General features: G+C 42.2%; 1 long non-coding RNA gene and 1 pseudogene across 1 annotated transcript; one reads left to right on the top strand and one right to left on the bottom strand.

The window, feature by feature from the left end:
- Nucleotides 1-1753: 1753 nt before the first annotated feature.
- Nucleotides 1754-2865, bottom strand: LOC117556753. Its single transcript, XR_004570620.1, has 3 exons — nt 2764-2865; nt 2488-2612; nt 1754-2373 (listed from the first exon to the last, which is right to left on the bottom strand). It is a non-coding gene; the product is annotated as an uncharacterized LOC117556753 (long non-coding RNA).
- Nucleotides 2866-14420: 11555 nt separating this feature from the next.
- On the top strand, nt 14421-16899 carry LOC117556742 (annotated as a pseudogene).
- The last annotated feature ends 6377 nt before the right edge of the window (nt 16900-23276 follow it).

The raw sequence follows: 23276 nt of genomic DNA, 5'->3' as shown, positions 1-23276 counted from the left end.
ACAAAGTTATTGACTGTATGATCAGTATGACCGATGAACAGATAGCCACTGGGCTTAAACTAAAGACAGCCACACAAAACTGCAGCATGTGTACGGCTCCTTATGGGTACTGCAATTTTTGGAAGTGCCGGAGCGGAGCGGGTTCTGGTGCTCCCCGTCAGAACTACACCCCTGTCAGACGAGACATATACCACGTGATGACACGTTAGGCTTGTGTTGTCTTATATGATTCTGTTTTCTTCAAGGTTGTGTCTTCCTGGTCGAATGTACTTATTGTAAGTCGCTTTGGATAAAAGCGTCAGCTAAATGCAATGTAATGTAATGTAATGTAATGTTGTGTTCAAGGACCCTGACCTTGGCCAGGAAAAACAGGCACTCACTTGTTTAATTATTTTGCAGTCTAGATTTCTTTAATTTTTTTCTTTTTTGCGTGTGTTTATAAATTACCTCGAGGGCCACACCAAATGGTCTCGCGGGCCGTATACGGCCCGGGGGCCGGAGGTTCCCCACCACTGCTCTAGTGAGTGTGGTCAGTGAATATGAAGGTGCTGTAATGCAGTTAAAGGCTGCCACTGTGCAAATAATAATGCAACAAGGAGAGAACCACAACTTCCGGGACCAGGACAGACCACAGGTGCTGGTAATCACGCCTTCTCTCCCTCCTGATCATCTTGCAACTGAAACTGAAAAATGGAACAGCAGACAGGGAGAGGAGGCTTTTAGTCACCTGATAGTTATGCACTATCATGTTCTTTATTACTTTTACCTTTCCCCTTGTAAGTTGCTGTCCCAACACTTCAGGGAGAACACATAGTCTGAAGAAAACTCTCAACTCTGGGAATGATGTTGTCCCACAGGTCCACATCATGCACAATTCTCTCTACAAAGAGGTCATTTTTAGTCCAGACAACAAAGTCGCAGTAGTCAACGACGTGGAGCTGAGCCTGTACTTGATGGTAGTAGGCATGTCTCCTGTCCAGCTTCACAGTGCCCCCACGTTGACGAGACATGAAGCCCTGTTCTCCAGCACACAGGCAAAGATTGGCCTCCTCTTGTTTGCTGTGTGGGCACTAAAAGTTCAATGAAAAGAAAAGCAATATATTGTACTGTAAATAAGTGTCTGCAGCTCAAAATGTATTGGGAGAGGATCCCCAGACTCAGGATCACGTCACAATCCTATACTTACCCACTTTACTGTAGCACAATACTGAACAAATAACTTACCTTTATCTCACAGATACCAGTTCCATGGCAGGTGCACGTGACACTTCCGTCTGGCGACGCTCCCATGTATGGCCATTGAGGGTTCAGCCAAAGCCCGCTGTCTTTACAGCTGAAACCCTGGTGGTGCAGACTTTGTACTCCTTCATACTGCTTTCGGGCAGTTGCCTCGTATTTGCATCCATACCTGTAATGTATACAACAAGGAACAGAAATAGAACATTGTACATTATAAAACGGACAAGTCAAATCAAGCAATCTGATTGGTTCTTAGCCGTGATATAATCAGCGTATACCACGGGTAGAATTGTAAGTTACTTTTCACAACAAGTCGGTATCCCTCCGCGTCTGAGAAAAACTGTATACAGTTGCGTTGAAAAGCAAACTGCCTGCAAACTGGAACAAGGAAGCAGCGGAGAAGTAACGGGGCAGAAACCCTCCTTTTTACGCAGCGGTCCAGACGCTTCGTGTCGGGCCAAACCACGCCCCTTAGCTGTGATATAATGAACAAATACCACGGCCTGTCGTGAGCTATTGCTTAATTATACCATGGTCTGGGTGAATACTCCATTCTGATTGGCTCCCTAATCCCTAATAAATACCTTGTTGCAGCTGTAGAGAACTTGTGTGCCTCTGGGTAGCATATGGACTTGATCAAGGACTTTGATGGCTGTGCAAGACTAGTCTGTAGAACCTGCTTCAGTCTTGAGGCTGTGATCCTTCCTGCTCTTTGGCTAAACCATATTGGTGATAAGCTCTGGTTTCTGGTCTCCTCCTCTACTGCCTGGACCTGTGGCTGTGTCAGCTCTTCCTGTCTGAAGTCCTGGCATGCATTCTGCAACTCTGTTGGGGATAGCTGTAGCATCTCTGGTGTCCTATACTGAGGTAGTGGTTTAGGTAGCTTGCTCACAGATTTAGGGACAAATTCTTTGTAATATGGTTCCCTGGACATCAGTGCAGCACTTCTTGGGGAATTTCTGCTCAAAGTCTTGAAAAACTGCATATACCTCTCTGATCCTCGCTCCAATTTTGAACCCTGGACTGTGGGACGCTGAAATGTGTGCTTCTCACCTGTCCTTCCAGCAATGGCATCATCCAGTTTTTGCTTTTTGCGGATGAAAAGTCTATCATTGCAACTGGAGCAGCAGGAATCTGCACATGTGAGAGACAGACCAACATGTATGTGAACATACATGTAGGTGCAGTGTAACAATGAGACAGGCAAGGACGGCATGAACAGCTGACTGACCACTGGGGTCTGAATACCTTTTTGACATGTGATGGCATTAGCCACTTGCACTTCTCAGTGGTGCAGGATGCAGTCTCTCATCTTCACACCTGCTTCGATTGCAAACAGAACTGCTCCAACATGTGAGCAGGATTCTGACAAACTGTATAGACAGAGACATACTAGAATAACTATAGATTGATCGTAAAAGCTAGTAATGGTATAACATGAATATTATAGCAGGCATTATTTTGTCTGAGCTTAAGTGTTGTGTCAAATATGCTTTGGGTTGGGATATTTATTTTATGACTTACCCAGCCATACAGTTACAGTGTGCTGTAACAACCTCTCCATCTTCTTTAGCTACAATCCACGTTTTTAATGGTGTTTCTCCAGACCTCTGGGAATGGTTGACCTACAAAATTGAAGCTCCAGTTAACAACTTGCTAGTTAGTAACATACATTTAACAACATCAAGCCATAGCTAGCTAGTATAGTTATGTTACGTCCCCAGCTCGTTTCGGGGTAAAAGGAAGCAACACATAACCAGATGGTCTTGGTAAAAAGGTTGTTTTTAATATTAACCTCAACATAGAGTGATATAAACAACGTGCAGGCTGTTCAAAGGCTCTGAGCTGTCTATATACAACAGTACACAAAAACGAAGGCCACAGAATATCACAGTCACGAATCAGGACACTTAAGACAGAACTGGTGAGACGTTTCGCACAAGTACAACGCCGTCACCAAAACACAATATATCCTAAGCTAAACACATACACTCACATCAATATCCTAAGTACACACACACCATAAGCACCCGAGTTAACCTCTGTTAACAATATCGTAAGGAAACACACATCATAAGCACCCGAGTTAACCTCTGTTAAACAATATCGTAAGGACACAACACATAAGCACCAATAACACACAAACATTCTGAGGTATGGTAGCATGGCGTCCTAGCACAGATCCAGCGGCCCCGAATGTCAACAAACGTCGCAGCTTAAGTAGCCGCCATCAAGAGGGAAACGAAACAACGTCGCCGACGCGGTACCATAGTACCTACATGTAATTCATACACCACATACACATATATATATATATTGTATACACACACACACACAGAACACTCACAGGCCAGTTAATGCTGAGGCAAGGCGACAGCCGTAACACTGCCTTACATGAGTCCATGTAGCTAAAGTTAGCTAGCTAGATGTCTCCTAATAATGCTACTTAGAGGTAAGAAGGTATAGGTAGTTAACACTCACCCGGAGCAAAAAACAAGGGCAAATCTGATAATCACGAGAAAGTCGCTCTTTTTCAGCTGATACGGATCGTATCCGATGTGTGCTGTGATTTTTCACGATAGTCTGCGTTCATTTAATTGTTTGACATAGTCGGTGTCCCTCCATGATTCCTGCGTTGATGAATGATTGCGTTTTCACTTCCTGACCTCCACTTGAATTTCGCGCGTTGTAGAAGTCACGTGACTGAAACCAAGCTATTGAGACAACCCACACCAACGAACATTGTAACATGGGTAGCTAGCAATAGGGGAAAACACAGGCAATTCATTTCAGTGCTTTATTTTTCTGTGTGCACTAATGTTAAACCACCTTGACTTTTTTTCTTTTTTTCACAGGAAGTGTGAAAGGGAGAGGGAGCATTCCATTGCAGCACTAGGCTATCCTAAGTGGAAATGTAAGTTCTGCACGTTTTCTTCATGGAATTTCATCTGTTGCCATCAGGGCGTAGATATGCTCTACCTGCTCTTAAGACTAATCGCTTTTCAAAATCATTCATCCCCTCTGCACTCAAACTTATACATTGTTGATAGGTTTTTTAACTTGACTATTTATTGTGATGCTATGAAACTACTTATCGTGTAAATTGGAATGATCCACATCTCTGCCCCCGGGTGTATCTATCTGTGTGTTTTCTTACTGTATGTTCCTCCCCTGTCCATGACATAAGCTGCTCACAACCAATTGCCCCTCGCGGGATTAATAAAGTTGTTGATTGATTAGTTATTCAATGTTTTCTGATATAATTCAGGTCACTGGACTCAGAGGAGGCGGCAGCTGTAAACGGAGTGGATGTTGGCGTACTGATCGTCACAGAAGAACGCGAGCCGGCAGCCCTACCAAAGAATATTGCGGATGTGCTGTGATCCTGGGAGGGGCGCATTGTTTTGTGCAAGCTGCGAGATGTACCAACCGGCTTTGCTGTGCTGATGGGCATACTTTACAGCCTCAACATTGATTACCCTAAGGGACTGAAATATACCTTTGAGGTCATTCAGAAGGTAATCATGGACATTGGGAGAGGCACCTGCTCTGCTCGGGCTCATGGACTGCGAAACAAATTGCTTCAGCGCACAATATAGGATGTGCTGAGAGATGTGGTTCCCTTCCCTGTCTGGGTTCCACCTTAAGGTTATTTAATGTGGTTCTTTGGATGTGCTGCACAACTCCAAGGCAGCCAGCAAGACTTGTTCCATTCCTTGTTCTGTTCCAAGTTTCTAAACTGCTTACAAATGTTTTAACAATTTCCTTTTAAAAAAGGGTGCTTGGATTTTCCCTCTGTTGTTAATTTTGGAATTATATGTTAGCTTGTTATTTTATGAAACGATAATATATAATATATCTGTCAAGTATAGAGTGCACCAGTGACGCATCCTAAAACCCGGAAGTAAGCTGCGCATGGGTTCCTTCGACAAAAAGCAATTTCTCCATAGGATTTGGAAAATAGCTGGAAATAAGGTCTGTGGGTGAGACACATTTAAGAGACAGATCACGTTTTGTTCAGCCGGATAATATCACATGTCTACCCTACTTTTATGATTTTCTAATCATAAATCTAATCGATAGATTTATGATTAGAAAATTATAAAAGGAACCGGAAGGAGTTTACTTCACTGTAAGCACACTTTTTTTTAACATACTCCTTGTGAAAATGAGACTTTTCGTGGCTGTCCAGGAGACTTAGGCCCTTTTTCCAGTTATTAACTCAACTTAATGATTTATATATGTACACATATATCACTTAAATTATTCAATACATCCTTTGTACTGAAGTATTCAAAAGTAACAATTCTATTTTTTTTAAATGATTTGCTGTGGCCAAATGTTTTTATTGCATTTACAGACCCGTGTAACTCTGATACCACCCTATGAATGCACTGACTAGCTTGTAGAACCACGCTACCAAAGCAGATAGCAAACACCTATAAAAACTTAAGCATAGACATTTAAAAAAAGGACAGCTACTGTATCGACATTTTTAAAGTGTAAATGCCCTAACTAAAGAGCAGGGCTCTTAACCAAAGAAAAAAAGACAGCAACAGCTGACATCAAATCTTTGCTGAGCATAAAGATAATCATAAATAAATAACCTTGTGAAAATAAATATATTGCAGTGCTCAAAACAGCAGCATCCAACCATCTCTAATCTTGGATATTACATGTCACTGCATGCATGCACGGAGCACGGAGATCATTCTGTCTTGTATTACTTCTTTTTTTTTTAAACGGCTCATTCACGGGCGCGAGCCGGCTCCCGTTGTACACTTAAAAGAACCGGCTCTTTGAGCCGGCTCGTTCGCGACAGACACATTACTAGTCCAAATGTTGCAGGTCAGTGGAAGGACAAGGCCTCCTGCGTGAACCGTTACTAGCAACAAACAGTCCTTCTCAGATTGCGTTCTTTTTAGATGCGACTTTAGAGTAGAGGGGAATTATTGAAACGGGATGTAGTGTTCCGCGGCATCCGCCACTGCGAAAATTGTGGGGCAGGGCTGTAAGTGTGGGGGGGGGGGGGGGGGGGCAATGGCCACTTGACCCCCGTACTTCCGGCGCCATTGGCTTGAGTAAGTGAGAGGTTCCTGTAACTTAGAGTCAATTGTTTTGTCTGGAAGGTGTGGGGGACATAACACAGTGTGTGTGTGTGTGTGTGTGTGTGTGTGTGTGTGTGTGTGTGTGTGTGTGTGTGTGTGTGTGTGTGTTGTGTTAGAGATTTGGAGGGATAACTGGTCCGCTTTCAAATCTCCCGCGCGTTCCTATGAAGCTGGTTATAATACAGGAAGGAATCCATATCTACAAAGTAACCGTTAACAATAATCTACTTTAATGGCAATATGACAATGCAATACAATCATTACAATACAACATGATATATTACAGTTATATTGTAATGCTTAAGGAGTAATGCCGGCTTACTCCTGCCCTAGTCCGCATACTGCAGAGCTACTTTCACCCGAGGGCAGCATGTGAAGAAGAGGCCGAACGCCAGGGATCCACCGGATATATACCAGAGTAAGAAGGAGGGGTTTGGTGTTAGGTCAGCTGGTCATCTTTCAGGTCATCTCATTGGGAGACGCAACGCAGCAGGAAACGCAGCAGGAAACCAAACAGGCTCACTTTACAACAAAAGGTCTCAAGGCCTGCATACCTACACCTCCCCCACAGGGCAATAAAACCCCTGTTTACTCCAACCAGCCCAGAATGTTTATAGCCATTTGTAGTCCTTACATTTATGAAAGGATAAAACAGAGAAATCAATATAAAACACAAACACAGGTATTGTTTGAACAGTATTCACTTAACTGCTACTGTTGATAAGCACCAGAGAAACCCAAGGGACCTCTCTTAACATCACAACCACTGTAGCTCGTTCTAAGTTGAATGCAAATCAGGACATGCTCTCACCTTCCCCCATCTTCCTTTGTCCTCAAAAACACATGTCAACAGGCCCCAAATGCAGCTCACAGTTTTACCCCAAATTATTCCCATTTTCAGGCTTATCCATAGTTTGCTAACATGAATAAATACAAATATAACTCTACAAAATCCCCCTTTTTATCTCCTTCTCCAGAGATAAACTTAGACAAGGCATTTTGAAATATACCCACTGTCATTATTTTTCTACTGTGTCCGTAAATCCATCCGAAGCTGGTATTTAGAGTACTTGAAACCTTCATGGAGACAGAACACCACTTTCCATGGCAGTGAAGGAACCATGAGGGGGTAGCTGAGTGCTAGAATCATCAGCCCCCCCCCCCCCCCCCCTCGGAGGAATAGCCCACAAGGACAGCTAATAGGGAGGGGGAGATGCAGCTTTCCCTTCACGGGTAGAACTGATCAGAGCGAAGTAGACTCCTCTGCTGCCTCGACAAGTTCCCTGCGCCGTCCTGGCTTGCCGTGTCTTTGTCCCCCCATAATCCGCTGACAGCAGCTTCTGGGCTGCCTGCTAGAGAGATGTCTTCCTCCTCCTCGTCCTCCGGCCCGCTGATGGCGGCTTCCGGGTCGATGCTGTAGAGATGTCTCCAGGGTCCTCGTCCTCCGGCCCGCTGATGGCGGCTTCCGGGTCGATGCTGTAGAGATGTCTCCAGGGTCCTGCTCCTCCAGTCTGCTGCTTCCGAGTAGTCCACGTCTGCCAGGGCCACGTCCGTCCTGATGTCGTCCCCTGGTCCTAGTAGGTGGTTTCCCCGCCGCACACTGGCTCCCGTGGTACGAGCTGTCCCCCTTTTCTCCCAGGCAGACGGCATAAGAGGGTCCGCTGGGTCACTCGGTCGGGGTCGGAGAGCCTGGGGTTGAGCCACTTTGTCCTCGTGCTTCTCGGGTCCCCCTTTTGGCGCCAGTGACCTGTGTGGAGAAATCTGATACAACTCCCTCAAGCCTACGCTCAGCTGTTTTGCCCCACTTGGAGCCTCTTGGTGAGGTGTCTTGAAACAACAGCCGTCTGTGAACAGGTTTTCTAAATTAATTGTAGACCTCCTATCTGCCAGTACAGCTTCAGAATCTTAATACTTGGACTGTGCCAACTAAATAAGAACCTCAACATCTTTAGGTAAACTAAATAACATATTTCAATAGCTCTGAATTTCTGACAAGCATCCGTGTTTATTTTTAAATGAAATCCTATTTAAAATCCAAATATAATATGAACTGCTAATGTTTCTGGTAAAGAAACACACTAATGTTATGGATTCAAAAACAACCAAAATCATGATGCTAACAAAGTGAATGATTTCCTGGTGATACTGCTTCTACCTGTCAGTGCTTAGATATTATCACGCTGAAAAAATGAATACAGAATTCCAACAAACTGTCATCAAATGTCTTTCTATTCTAAATTTAGATGAAATGTATATCCCCATAATGACCTAAGCAATAAAGTATATGGCTTTTACTTTCTTTACCAGGCTAGTTACATGATGGTGTCTAAATTAAATTCTGTCTCAATACACTACTATGTTTTAGCTTTAACTGTAATATGTTTCTTTCTACATTTCAAACCTCAGTTACTCTAATGTCTGTTAAAATATTACAAAATTGTTTAACTATCACAGGTCAACTTCTTCGGTTTCACAGTAGCCCCTTGGCCACTGCTTCTGTGTTACCTGTTATAATTCAAATCAATATTTAGAAACATCTCAACATTCATCAAACAGTATCTTATCCCCAGATATGGAGCAGGTTAATTACATTCAATTGCTCAGTTTGAACATCTGGGTTGGGGCGGAAGGTTTCTGTCAATCCTTAAAAGAAAAATTTAAATTGTGAATTTTACAGCCATGTTAACATTTATACATTATACTCACTCCCCCCTTTTACACATGAAATCATGTGTAACAAAAGCCTGTAATGGGGAGGGGAACAAAAACTGTCAGGTAATTGGTTAGCGACATAACGAACATTATTATCATTATTTCCACAGTGAACACTTCAGTGAAAAGAAGTGTTCCTCTCCGTCCTTCAGGCCTAAAAGAAACAGAATCTTCAGATTGTAGTTTTACATTTGCAAACCGCCAACTCATGTGAGAGGAAAATATCACATGTTGCGGTTTCCCCTTTTTGTGGAATTTTTAGGAAACCTCTCGTTTCCCTTGGAGCTCCAAAATAATATGTTAGTCCAAAAACATGCTTGGTTAGTTATTGTTTTAGAATCATGCAGTTACACTGATCACATGCCGGCATTCATTCACACTCACACTGTCTGGTTGTCATGTCAAGTTTGGTCAGGTTCACCCCAGAGTCAGTCATCCACAGTGCCTTGTCAAGTTACACTGTCGGTCAGGGTCAAAGGTCAGTTGGTCTCCGTCTTTTTTGGCCATGTGTCGTGCTCTGCAGAGACTTTGACATTTCAGCATAGGCCAGTATCCTTTGTCTACAAAAATATGTCACGATTTCAACTATAATTTTCAAGATGATTCTCACTTGTCATTGGGACTTCCGCCTCCCACTTTTCCTGAAACTTGGTACAAAACTCACTTCCTTCGAGTACCACTACTACTGCAATCCAATTACACCTAATTAGTATTAAAATGTCTAATGATCTATTTCAGAAACTTGTGTACATAACTATTATCTTGAGTCAAAACATTACTAGGATCCGTGTCGCTCTGCATTTCATAGCTCATTATAATTCTGGTCTACTTAAAAAACGATGTTAAACTCTTTAGCAGTGTGTGGAACCTTGGGTGTCCGAACATGCAACAATTACTCCCTCCTTTATCAAGGGATTTAAAACCGAAGTCTGGTAATAACTATGCCACAATGGTGAAATCAACACTTTAGATTGGAATTTAATATGTGGCTTGGCACTAGCCATTAATACAAACAAAGATTTGTCCTATAGAGTGGTTCCTAAAAACTATCCTTTTAATGGTGATCAATATTGTAACCAATGAGACCGCTACTTTATTCACACGTGAATAAAAATGTCTTAAAGAATGAATTGTTAACATGATGAAAATATTGAAGAATATGGTTCTACTCTGTCAGTGTGTTTTAGGATGATTATCATTTTACTTTAATAGTTTCCTCTTTACTGCTATTTTTAATTTACCAAATGATTAATAAATCTTTCTGTATTTATGAAGTTAATTCAAGTTATTTAAATGTGCGTTTCGTGAATAAGTGTGTTTATGTGTAACTCACTCATTCCCGTTCTCCTTTCCTCCTCCCCTGGTTTTCTCAAGCCGTGACCCCGGCCTCCTCACTTCTAATCGACCATGCCAACTCCTCTGATTCTGTCTTCTCTTCAGTCCATCAGCTGTTGAATCCATCCGCTGTAACTTTTGTAGGCAGCCATTGGCCCAGTCACATCTGCAGCCCCATCATGCCACTGTTGTTGCACTCCTCCTTTACTGTCTCTCTGCTGTTTTTATGGAGGGCGGATTCTGCTCTCATGTCTATTGTGCCAAATCTCGCGGCGCAGTTTGGAACTTCATGTCCTGTTTGAGGGACCGATGAGAGTATCTCTCTGTATGTCAGCATGCTGGTTTGGTTCTGGATGCCACAGGTGGAGATAGTTCTGGCTGCAGTCTTGATGTAGTCTTGTTGTTGTTGTTGTTTCAGCTCTGGTTCTCTGTCTGTACGATGGAGAAGGAGGAGTCTCCTGTTGGGTTAGGTCTCGTTGTCTGCTTGGAGGGTCGGGATCAAAGCCTTTCTAACTCAGAGGGGGAGTCCAGGTCCCGGTACACATTACCTATAAGAAGTCTAGCACACTGATGTTAAATAAATCCAACCCTTTCCACTCTGTCTCTTTCTAATCATACTATCTGTCTTAGTTGTTAAATGCCATCTAAACAACATAATTAATGTCTACTTATGATATTACAAAAACTCACTCCAAAAATTGTTTCATCCATTGTTACATATTTACCCAACACAACTCTGAAATACTTACATGTTTCCAGCATCACATATTCCACACACTATGAAAGAACATCTCCATATGTTCTCTCATTTTAAATCCCACTGTTACTTTCGAACAATAGTAAACCTGCAGAGCACACCAATCGGATCACAGTAATGAAATTTGAATCAAGTGTAGGCCTATGTCTTCTTTCTGAACATTTATTTATATTGTCTACATTTGCAAACAGTTCGAGTGTAAAATGTGTTTTGCACAATGTATTTACACTCTACAGATTCTTGAGTTTACTCATCTCCTGGTGCTGTCGTTGTAAAAAATGTTCAATCCCTTATTGTTTTGTACCAGTTTACCAAACAATACCGGCCAGCAATGTAATGATTAAACTCTAAGCTCGCATAAGTTTCAAGGGTGTGATACCCCCTTTCAGCCACTAGATGGCAGCAGCAGAAGTTTCAAGGGTGTGATACCCCCTTTCAGCCACTAGATGGCAGCAGCAGAAGTTTCAAGGGTGTGATACCCCCTTTCAGCCACTAGATGGCAGCAGCAGAAGTTCCAGACAAAGGGAAACGCTCTACCTGGTTTAATATATAACAGACCTCTGGCTTTAAGCTTTTAGCATTGGTCTGTTATTAAACCCCAGTTTTAAACGGCGACTCGATCTGATTTATCGAGTTTCCAGGTTTTGTCGTGCAGGAATCAAACCTCGCATAACAAACTGCACCATTTCTACGCCACTCAGGAATATTCTACCTGCAGATCCGCGCCAAACTGCTCTATTTTACGTCACGCAGGACTTTCGTCTACCTGTCGATCCACGTTTACGTTTTGTATATAACTTTCCTAACATAGTAAAATATGCATTGTATATTCCATTTAAACTATAAAAAACACTGTGAAACGCCTACAGACAATCCTAAGTTTTAGCGTATCCAATTACAGACAGGCGACTTTCATCGTCTGCTTACCTTAATTTGCAAAGTTGCAGAGTCCTGCTGATTGTCTGAGATGTTTGAAAGCGTCTGAATTCTTCCTCAGCTTCGTTATCTCTAGACGTCGGGTCACCATTTTGTTAGAGATTTGGAGGGATAACTGGTCCGCTTTTCAAATCTCCGCGCGTTCCTATGAAGCTGGTTATAATACAGGAAGGAATCCATATCTACAAAGTAACCGTTAACAATAATCTACTTTAATGGCAATATGACAATGCAATACAATCATTACAATACAACATGATATATTACAGTTATATTGTAATGCTTAAGGAGTAATGCCGGCTTACTCCTGCCCTAGTCCGCATACTGCAGAGCTACTTTCACCCGAGGGCAGCATGTGAAGAAGAGGCCGAACGCCAGGGATCCACCGGATATATACCAGAGTAAGAAGGAGGGGGTTGGTGTTAGGTCAGCTGGTCATCTTTTCAGGTCATCTCATTGGGAGACGCAACGCAGCAGGAAACGCAGCAGGAAACCAAACAGGCTCACTTTACAACAAAAGGTCTCAAGGCCTGCATACCTACACCTCCCCCACAGAGCCATAAAACCCTGTTTACTCCAACCAGCCCAGAATGTTTATAGCCATTTGTAGTCCTTACATTTATGAAAGGATAAAACAGAGAAATCAATATAAAAACACAAACACAGGTATTGTTTGAACAGTATTCACTTAACTGCTACTGTTGATAAGCACCAGAGAAACCAAGGGACCTCTCTTAACATCACAACCACTGTAGCTCGTTCTAAGTTGAATGCAAATCAGGACATGCTCTCACCTTCCCCCATCTTCCTTTGTCCTCAAAAACACATGTCAACAGGCCCCAATGCAGCTCACAGTTTACCCAAATTATTCCCATTTTTCAGCTTATCCATAGTTTGCTAACATGAATAAATACAAATATAACTCTACAGTGTGTGTGTGACAGATCGAAAAGTCAGGTTAACGATAAACCTGCGGCTGAAATGTACTTAAATTAACTTCTCCTCCATCTTTTCCGCACACTTATGTTTATGGAAATGAAGATATCTCTCGGCTGTGATTGGTTGTTTGCTCGTCACATGAAAGCGGAGCGCGTTGCCTCCGTTCCAAAGGTTTCAACTCTGGGCGCCCGAGTTTTTGTGGCATTTAGAAGAATGCTTCAGCATGGGGTGAGCAGGGTTTACTGAGGGCAGTCATCTAGATGATATGGGACTTTCTAGGGTTAGAATAATTTCAGTCAATCATTGAATAAGAGGTGCAATACAATCATATCATCTATCTGTAAAAAACCTAGAGGGGAAATAAATGGCAGTAAAATGAAGATGGTCAGTTTAATCACTATTATGTTGTATGCTGAATCAGCCTGTCCATGTTTCCTTTTGAAAACACTTTGACAACGTTCAGGCTGCTGTAACAGAACAATTGTTTTATTTCAAAGCCCTGCGAAGGTTTTGAAAGTTTCCAAGCTTGTGATCGCAGCTTAATATGACGTTCTGTCATAAACAGAGACCGAGAGCTACAGTTCAAAGTGCTGACTACAGTCTGCAGGTTTCTGTGTCATTTAGAAGAACAGAAGGCATTTCCTTTAAATGCTGAAGGGAGGGGGGAGCAGGGTTTACTGAGGGCAGTTATTTCAATGAAACAAATTCAATTATATGGGACTTTCAAGGGTTTGAATCATTTCAGTCAAGCATTGAATACGAGGTGAAACACAATCATATCACATGAAACCTAGCGGGGAAAGAAATGGCAGTAAAAATATAGAGATGGTCCGTTTAAATGTATGCATATATAATCCAATGCCGATATGTGTCTGTAGTATATTTATATATATTCCTGTACGTTAGTGAGACTGTATATTGTAAAGTACTCAATGTATTCAATATTTTCGTTATATTGTATATTATGTAGATACTCTAGTGATATATGTCCTTTCCATTGTGAATATTTAGATACTTGCCGCTTATATTTGTGTCTCATTGTATCTTTTAAATATGTTTAACTCATGACAACGAATGCTTGACAACACTGCTGCTGTGAATTAAATAATATTCAAATCTGGGACGAATAAAGCGTTGAATGTGTGAAAGCTGACTTGAATATGTAAAGCACATTGAGGGCTCTCAAAGACTGGAAAAGCGCTATAGAAATGCAGTCCACTTAAAATGGTCACTCTTGAAATAGGTGAATATTCATGCGTCTTACATTTAAAATATATAGTCTGTTAAATAAAAAAAGCCAAGTAAGGATTTGATCATTTTTAATCCATGAATCATCCCACTGGAGCTGAACTTCAGACTGTGATGTCAGCAGTGTGTGGGTGTTGTTTTGCTGCATGAAGTCTGTGTTTAAGGAGGTGTTGCTGCAGACTAACTTCACTTCCTCAGCTCAGCAGCAGACCAGCTCCTCCCTCCATCACCACTATGGCCAGCACACATGCCCCAAATGGTAAGTGAATACACTTGATTCATGCTGTTGATTGTTATGTTTTATCGGCGAGGGGTGGATCTTTCAGAATTATTTTTTTAAACCAAATCCCTTGTGAACTTCATCTGAGAAGGTTCTGCTGGGCTGGCAGTATGGCAGCGCTGGAGCACTACTCCGGTTTGATTGTTGACATGTTTGTTTATAAGAGCCGACCCACCCTCTTGTTGTATATCAGTTACTGATTGAACGCTGCAGCCTGATCTGATACTTACTGCAGTTTCACACCGGAGTGAACACTGATGACAGGTTAAACTCAAGATCATCACTCTAATGTATTGTATTACATTTGTTTTCTGATTTAAGATCTAGTTAAAGGTAGGTTTTAAATGTCAACAACAAAAAAGAGCACAAACAACTTTCTTCATACAATAGAAATAATTGTTCTATTCATGATCTGTGATATTTCTCCTGTTTACTTTTCAGCATGTCCTTTATTAAAACCAGTCTAATCGGTATAGGCTCTGTCAGCATTAAAAGCCTGTTTTATTTCTCTATTCACATCAAATCTGCAATCATTCCAACAACATCAAAACACTTTTTTCTCGAATCAATGCAAACATGCTCCTGAGGGTTCCTCCTTGCTCCTCACCCTTGTGCTTTTTTGACCATTTATTTTGGAAAATAAACAAAAAAGGATTGCAGTCCCTTTTTCATTTACTGTTTTTAGAATTAAATATTAATGATCGTATGTGCCTTTTTAACTTCAAACCTTTAGTCATCAGACGCCGGGAAACATGCAGAGCTTAGCCTTTGGCTCATAGCCCCACCATCCTGTTTCCACTAGGAAAAACAGATCCTTTGATAACGTACGAACTGGATAGTATCAGAGGAACAAGTGTATCATACGTTGGTGGAAGCATCGGCTTAAAGCCTCCATTGTCAGTTTTTATTCAGTATTTTACTGATTTTATTTATAACGCCACTAAACTCCTTCTTTTGTTAATGTTTAGATTGAGAGACCCCAGGGACAAATTACATATTCTACATTTAACTTAGAACAAATAATATTAAGGGCTAGCCAATATCTAAGAAACCCTGAGGTGGAAACTACAACTTACAGTCTTAAATGTTTTTTAACGGACCAACATGCAGTCACCTGTACAACTAGCTAAGCAGAAAAACAGAACAGCTTCTTCCCCACTTGCCATTGTTATTATTAACTTAAGATATGAGTACTAAAAGCACTTAAAATATATGTTGTGTTTTTCCCCCCATCAGAATCGAACACACACAATAATGCTGAGCTCCGGATTGTGATGGTGGGGAAGACCGGAGTTGGGAAGAGCGCCACAGGAAACACCATTCTGGGAGAAAAGCACTTTAAATCAAGTTCTCTGCTGATTCTCTGACTGTTACCTGTGCTAAGGCCTTTGGTGAAGTGGAGGAACAGAGAGTTGCTGTCATTGACACTCCAGGTCTGTTTGACACCAGGTTTGATGAAGAGAAGACCAGAGGCAGTATTAACCAGAGCATTAAATATGCTTCTCCTGGACCTCATGTCTTCCTGGTCGTCATCAGACTGGGGCAGATTCAAAGATGAAGAAAAGCAGACAGTGAAGAAGATTCAGGAAATGTTTGGAAAAGATACAGACAGATACAGCATGGTTCTCTTTACCCACGGTGATCAACTCAAAGGGAAACCTATCGAAGAGGTCCTGCAGAAAAGTGAAGAGCTGCAGGAACTTGTGGGGAAATGTCACGGCCAGTACCACGTCTTCAATAATGAGGGGAAGGATTGTTCTCAGGTCAGAGAGCTGCTCGACAAGATCAGAAACCTAGCAGAGAAGAACGGAGGAAGCCATTACACCAATGACATGTTCCAGAAGGTAGAGAGGTTCATAGAAGAGGAAAAACAGAATCCTTACAAAGAGAGAAGAGGAAATATGCAAACGGTGGAGGCACTGGAAAACAAAATAGCAAAACTGTACGAGGATAGAAGGAAGGAGTTGAAAGCTGATAAGGAGAGGTTATATGAGATAATAGAAGGTCGTGATAGGGAGATTAAGGAGGAAAAAAGGAGAATTAGAAAAGAGGAGGAAGAAAAGGCCAGAAGAGAGACTGAGAAGTCATTTATTTTTAAAAGAATAACTAACGTCAGCTGGTTTGCACGAGAGAGCCTCTGACCTTCTGCAGCAGATCTACCAAACCTTTGACTGTCTGATTCTTTGCACATCTTTATCGTCCCTTTTCGGATGTTCTTGTTTAGAGTGATTTAAAGCAGTGGTTCTCAACTGGTGGGTCGCGACCCAAAAGTGGGTCGCGGACCCGTTTCGAGTGGGTCGCGGATGTGTGAGTGAAGGAAAAGTCAAACTTTTATTTTGAAGGCCCGATTTTCTAACGCTGTGCATGCAATCGGTGTTGGACTGGAAGACCATAAACGGTTTTGAAAACTTCCAGGGCTCGACATTATAAATGGCCCGCTGGCCCGGAAGCACTATTTAGACACCCCGGGCCAGCATAACGTACTTTCCACTTGCCCGCTCGGGCCACTAAAAATATTGTTTAAAAAAAAATGTTTCCTGTGGTATTGGTATTTTGACTAGCAATTTTGTTAAATTGTTTCGTTTATTAACGTTTAAGATAATGAAGGATCTAATCTAATCTATAGCCATTACATTTCTAACTCCTAATGACAGGAAGGCAGAAAGTGCATTATACAAATACTCATAATAATAGCAGACATTTTTTAACAATGACCACAATATCATTAGTTTAATAAACCAAATATGAACAATTGAGGAAAATGAGGAAGAACTGATGATTCAAATGTTGTAGTACAAGTAGTAATGTAGTTGGTGCATAAATTACTATTGCAAGAAGTGTGTTAATTTTCTTCATTATTAGTCGATTTTTTTTGGACGAATGCTCCGGGCCAGTGGTTACAATGGTGGGGCCAGTGACAATACAATTCCACCGGCCCGGAGGGCCAGTGGCTTTTTACCCTTAATGTCTACCCCTGACTTCTGTCACATAGTGATCATCTTCTCAATAAAATATCTTTGCTGATGTTTTTCCGAGTCTTCTGACCAATCAGAATCAAGAGTGTTGCCGGAAGTCCCCACGGAGAATAACTGCGGTAGAACTCTTCTTTATACATCCATGGGTACAACTTCAGATAAAAATGAACACATAATTTCATTACCTCACCGACAGACATCAGTTTATCAACATCAACAACTGCACCTCCTCCACTGCTCCTCTGTCCCAAGGTGTCCCCCAGGGTTCGGTGCTTGGCCCCCTCCTCTTCATCCTCTACATGTTCCCCCTTGGCAAAATAATTAGTCGCCACAACCTTCAATTTCACTGCTACGCCGATGACATCCAACTTTATATCTCAACAAAAACCATCACCCCCACAACACACTCCACTCTCACCAACTGTCTCTCAGAAATAAAAGCATGGATGCAAACAAACTATCTCCAACTGAACAGTGCCAAATCAGACATCATCATCGGCCCCCCCATCCCGTATCAAAGACATCCAGAATTTCAACTTCACCATTGACAGCCACACTCTATCTCCCCCCCCCCCTCACATCCGCAACCTCGGAGTCATCTTCGACAGTCAGCTCAAATTCAACCACCACATCAATCACATCACCAGGACCGCCTTTTTCCACCTCAAAAACATTGCCCGTCTCCGCCCATCACTCTCCTCCTCTGCTGCTGAAACCCTGATTCATGCATTCATCACTTCACGACTCGACTACTGCAATAGCATCCTCTACGGCATACCATCCAACCTCCTCAATAACCTCCAACATATCCAGAACTCTGCTGCCCGCCTCCTCACCCACACCCGCTCCCGAGACCACATCACTCCCGTCCTCCAGAACCTCCACTGGCTCCCCGTCCGTCAAAGAATCAACTTCAAAGTCCTCCTCATTACTCACAAAGCCCTCAACAATCAGGCCCCCCCTACCTCACAGACCTGCTGCACCACCACACCCCTTCCCGCTGCCTCCGCTCATCAGAAGCCAACCTCCTATCCATCCCCACCCGCACCAATCCCCGGACCTGGGGGGACAGAGCCTTCTCCGTCGCTGCCCCCTCCCTCTGGAACTCACTCCCCCAACCATTCAGAGACTGCACTGACCTCACCACCTTCAAAAAAACTCACAAAAACTCACCTCTTCAATCTGGCTTTTAATGTGTGATTGTTTTTGTATTATTTGACTTTAACTATATATTTATTTGTTGTTCATTCCTTTTCTTTTCTCTTCACTATATCTGTAAAGCGTCTTTGAGCACCTGTAAAAGCGCTAACAAATTAAATCTATTATTATTATAATGAAATATGAGGTTTGATGATTGACAGGTCACAGAACAATGGGAGCTATCTACCCTTACCCACAATTTAAAGTAAGTCACACAGACTCTCTCCTCTTTACTCTTCTCGCAGCAAGATGTCAGAACAAAGTGAAAAACAAACAATGGCATAACATATTATTAATATGTCGGGTAGTAATAGATTTATTTATTTTCTTCTCAGAGTGTACCAGAATGCATAGTTTATGTTAGTATTTCTAAAAATCTCCTGGGGGAGAATCCCCCCAGACCCCCCCTGCTGGGGTTGGGTTTTCAGCATACTGTGTTCCTTTTTATATAGTTCAGCTTTGATTCCATCATCTAATTAAACCTTTTTTAAAAGCATACTTTAGTTCTGTGAAGGGGTATAAGGGATGTATGCACTGTACTTCACTTTTATTAATATTGTATGCTGAAAAGTGTATATATTACGGCAAGTTTTTTTGTTGAATAGATTTGAGTGCTTCAAAATGTTGGGTCGCGATTTATTGACCAAGTAAAAAGTGGGTCCCGAGGCCTGACCAGTTGAGAACCACTGATTTAAAGTATTATTGGTTAATCAAGATGTGTTAATAACCTTGTGGGATTTTCAAGTAGAAAGGTGTTCAAGTGGTGTCTAACTAATTGGTATTAACTGAATGATATGTGTTGTCATGTTTTATTTGGTCACACATAAGACTACATACAACCCTTGGTAATGGACCGGAAGATGTAAAATAAATATGAGAATAAATGATGATCTTGGAGTGAAGTCCTAAATCATAAGGAATATTTGTCACATTGTAACGAGAATATAGAATAAAGGTATCCATTATAAACCCTGTATATTTGTGAACCATTTCTCAAAATAAAACCATCCCACCCATTCGGATTGGGAGAACCTAAAAAAAAACGCACGTCGTCCTCTCCTGCTTTTAGGTAAGACTGCACAACTGCCTCTCACTCACACTCAGTTAGAGCCACACCTCATGACAGACACTAGAATCTGGATCACTTAAGAAAATTGAGTAAATTGTACCTTAAAACAGCTGGTTCATTAAACCAGGTTCACCAGAAGTTAGTAGAAGTCAGACCTTGCTGATCCAGCTTGATCCAAGACTGGGGGTACAACTGCAAAGACTCTAAAGCTCCTGATAGGTCAATTAGTAGGTGTGATTAATAGCCAGAAATAAACTCACGTCATAAAACATAAACATGTCATGTCGCTAACAGACTAAAAGCCAAAGCTGCCTTCACTCTGTACATGGGATGGTGGCATAACTTGGTTTGCAGTTATCTAAAGAAACCATGAACATATGGAAGACTGGATATTCAAGAAGAGTCTGGTTAATAAAACTAATTGTGAAATAATTGAAAATGTCAGTATTTTCTCTTCAATAATTATGAATAATGCTGTACTGAATATAGTTACCATTTTTATTTTCACCACTGTCTAACAGCCACATGGGGGTGCTGTATTTCAAGGTTTTAAATCAAAGATGATCGTTTTCGTTTAGCAGCACTTGGCCTAATAAATGGCTGCAGTTGAGCTTTTGACATCAAATCACTCATCTCAATTGTGTCAATACAGTTAGCATGACAATTATTCTGAGAACACAGCCAAGCAGTTTGCTTCAACACATTCATCTAGAGATTAGTTATCCTGGAACTATCCTATCTTTGGTTTTAAACATGGTGTGGATTTGATAACAAATATTTTCAAGTGTTTTGCATTTCTTTAAGGGATGATATTTTTCCTGTGCCAAAAACCTGACAGCCAGATTCTGATTAAGTGGAGAGGAGATTCATCATCGGATCATTCATCAGACCAGTTTATTTTTCTAAGGAAGTGAAACACAAAAGGTGTTGCTACAGAAATGCACGTTGGCACAGAAAGGAGTAATGCCAAGAAAACGTGTTCATATTATTTTCTTAACAACATTATTCTTATGTTTTAAAGGTCCCATGTCATGGCCATTTCTACTGATCATATTTCCATTGTTGAGGTCTACTGGAATAGATTTACATTGTTCAATGTTCCAAACTCACATTGGTTTCTCATACAGCATCTCTGTATAGTATGTGTATTCACTCTCTGTCCTAAACGGCTTGTTGGAGCTCCTGCCTCCCCCCCCTCCCTGTGAGCCCAGTGTGCTCTGATTGGTCAGGACGTTGCGAAGCTCGTTGCTGCTGCGAGGAGCGGACAGTAATAACTATACGTTGGTCCACAACTTGGGACGTAGTATTTCTACGAAAACGCCTCTTAAATTGTAGGATCCCTACGTTTTTTTTCACCATTCATTCCAATGGCTGGCGTCTATGTCACGTGATCTTCACATTTCTCCCTGCAGAAAAAAAAACATGGCCGACCTTCGTTTTATTCTCGGTGGAAAATGCCTATTTTAAAAAATAACACTAAAAAACTACACTAAAACCGAAATAACACCACAAGCATTTTTTTTGTAAACACTGGCAAAAAAGAAAAAATGTACACAACCTGAATGTGTTTAGTGTTTTTGAATTGAGGCACCAGGCACTTAGTGCAGTAGATAGGTCTTCACCGTTTTGTTGCCAGCATCAGAGCACCTCCTGAGCGCGGTGGCATCTTCCCCATAATACTTGGGAATGCATACGAGTGATGATGGGGGGGAGTGGTGGTGCTGCTGCAGGGACTTCACCCCTCATGTCTGCAGCAAGCTGCTCCCTGAAGGACTTCTGGGTGTGTGGCTTCGTCCTGCCGGGGTCACCCCTCATCTTGTGCAGCTCCTTGTGGAGAAGGAAGCTGTTCACCACTGCAATGTCCAGAAAATGGTAAAAAAAGGTCTTGTACCATGTCATGGTTTTGTGGTGAACGCTGTAGTACCCAATCAAAGCATCGGACACATCCACACAGCCCATGCTTCTGTTGTAGTCCACCACAGCGTCAGGAACGGTAACAATCTTAGTCTGCCACACACCAGCCCGTTTCACTTTCCTCCTGACAGTCTGTCCACTGAACCAGTACTGGTGCAGAAGTCCGGCGGCGTAGCTTGGATGTTGATGGCTCTGGGGCAACTGTATGCTGATCTGATGCACGTCGTAGCTCGGATGAGGCAGATGTTGATGGCTGTGATCCAGAAGCCATTTGATACTCGTCTTCATCACTGTGAAAACAAATGTGGAAAAAACAATTACTTTGATTACTTCACTGGCTTATTCTTTCAAAAATGTAACTCAAATCAGAAATAATTCCTCCATTTAGCGTGTGTGAAATAACAGTATATACACATATATATATATTAGGGCTGTCAGTCGATTAAAATATTTAATCGCAAATTCTATTGCAACAAACAAATTTGCCTCAATTCAACCTGGAACCTCTCATACAATACAAATGGTGTGTGTGTGTGTGTGTGTGTGTGTGTGTGTGTGTGTGTGTGTGTGTGTGTGTGTGTGTGTGTGTGTGTGTGATGGATCGTTGGAGCTATGTGCAACTCAAGGCATATGCTCGAACCGGAGCTGCCTGGACGCTGCAATCATGTTGCGCGCACTATCCGTGCTGAGTGTGCTGACTTTTCGTACAATGTCCCACTGTCTGGCTTCCTGCATAAAGTCAAGTACTCGGCGCAGTTGTGGCGAAATGTCGCTCCTCTGTTTTCATTTAAACAACTCCTTATATCCGTTAGCGCAGCTAGCTAGCACCAGATGCTAACAACAACAATGCACGTAAGGTCTCTCTCTCGCTCGGGCCACACATACACACACCCTCCCGGTCCTCCAGATGGCCAGTCGGTGCCTGCCGGTGAGCGGGGAAGTGTGGTCTGCCACAAGCGGGCGACAGGAGCGAGGCTGTCAGCATCAGCTTGCAGATGGTATTTTAAACTCGATGCGCTCTGAAACTACGAGGCGGCCGAGGAAAAAAATACACATGCGTTAATCACGTTAAAAGAATTAGTGGCGTTAATTTTTTGCGTTAACGCGTTATTAACGCGTTAACTTGACAGCCCATATATATATATATATATATATATATATATATATATATATATATATATTAGGGCTGTCAAGTTAACGCGTCAATAACGCAAAAAAAAATAACGCCACTAATTATTTTAACGCGATTAACGCATGTGTATTTTCTTTCCTCGGCCGCCTCGTAGTTTCAGAGCGCATCGAGTTTAAAACACCATCTACAAGCTGATGCTGACAGCCTCGCTCCTGTCGCCCGCTTGTGGCAGACCACACTTCCACGCTCACCGGCAGGCACCGACTGGCTGTTGGGAGGACCGGGAGGGTGTGTGTATGTGTGGCCCGAGCGAGCGAGAGAGAGACCTTACGTGCATTGTTGTTGTTAGCATCTGGTGCTAGCTAGCTGCGCTAACCGATATAAGGAGCTGTTTAAATGAAAACAGAGGAGCGACATTTCGCCACAACTGCG

Source organism: Gymnodraco acuticeps, unplaced genomic scaffold (genome assembly GCF_902827175.1).
Source record: "Gymnodraco acuticeps unplaced genomic scaffold, fGymAcu1.1, whole genome shotgun sequence".
In the NCBI taxonomy this organism is placed as follows: Eukaryota; Metazoa; Chordata; class Actinopteri; order Perciformes; family Bathydraconidae; genus Gymnodraco; species Gymnodraco acuticeps.
This window is presented reverse-complemented; position numbering and strand designations above follow the sequence as displayed.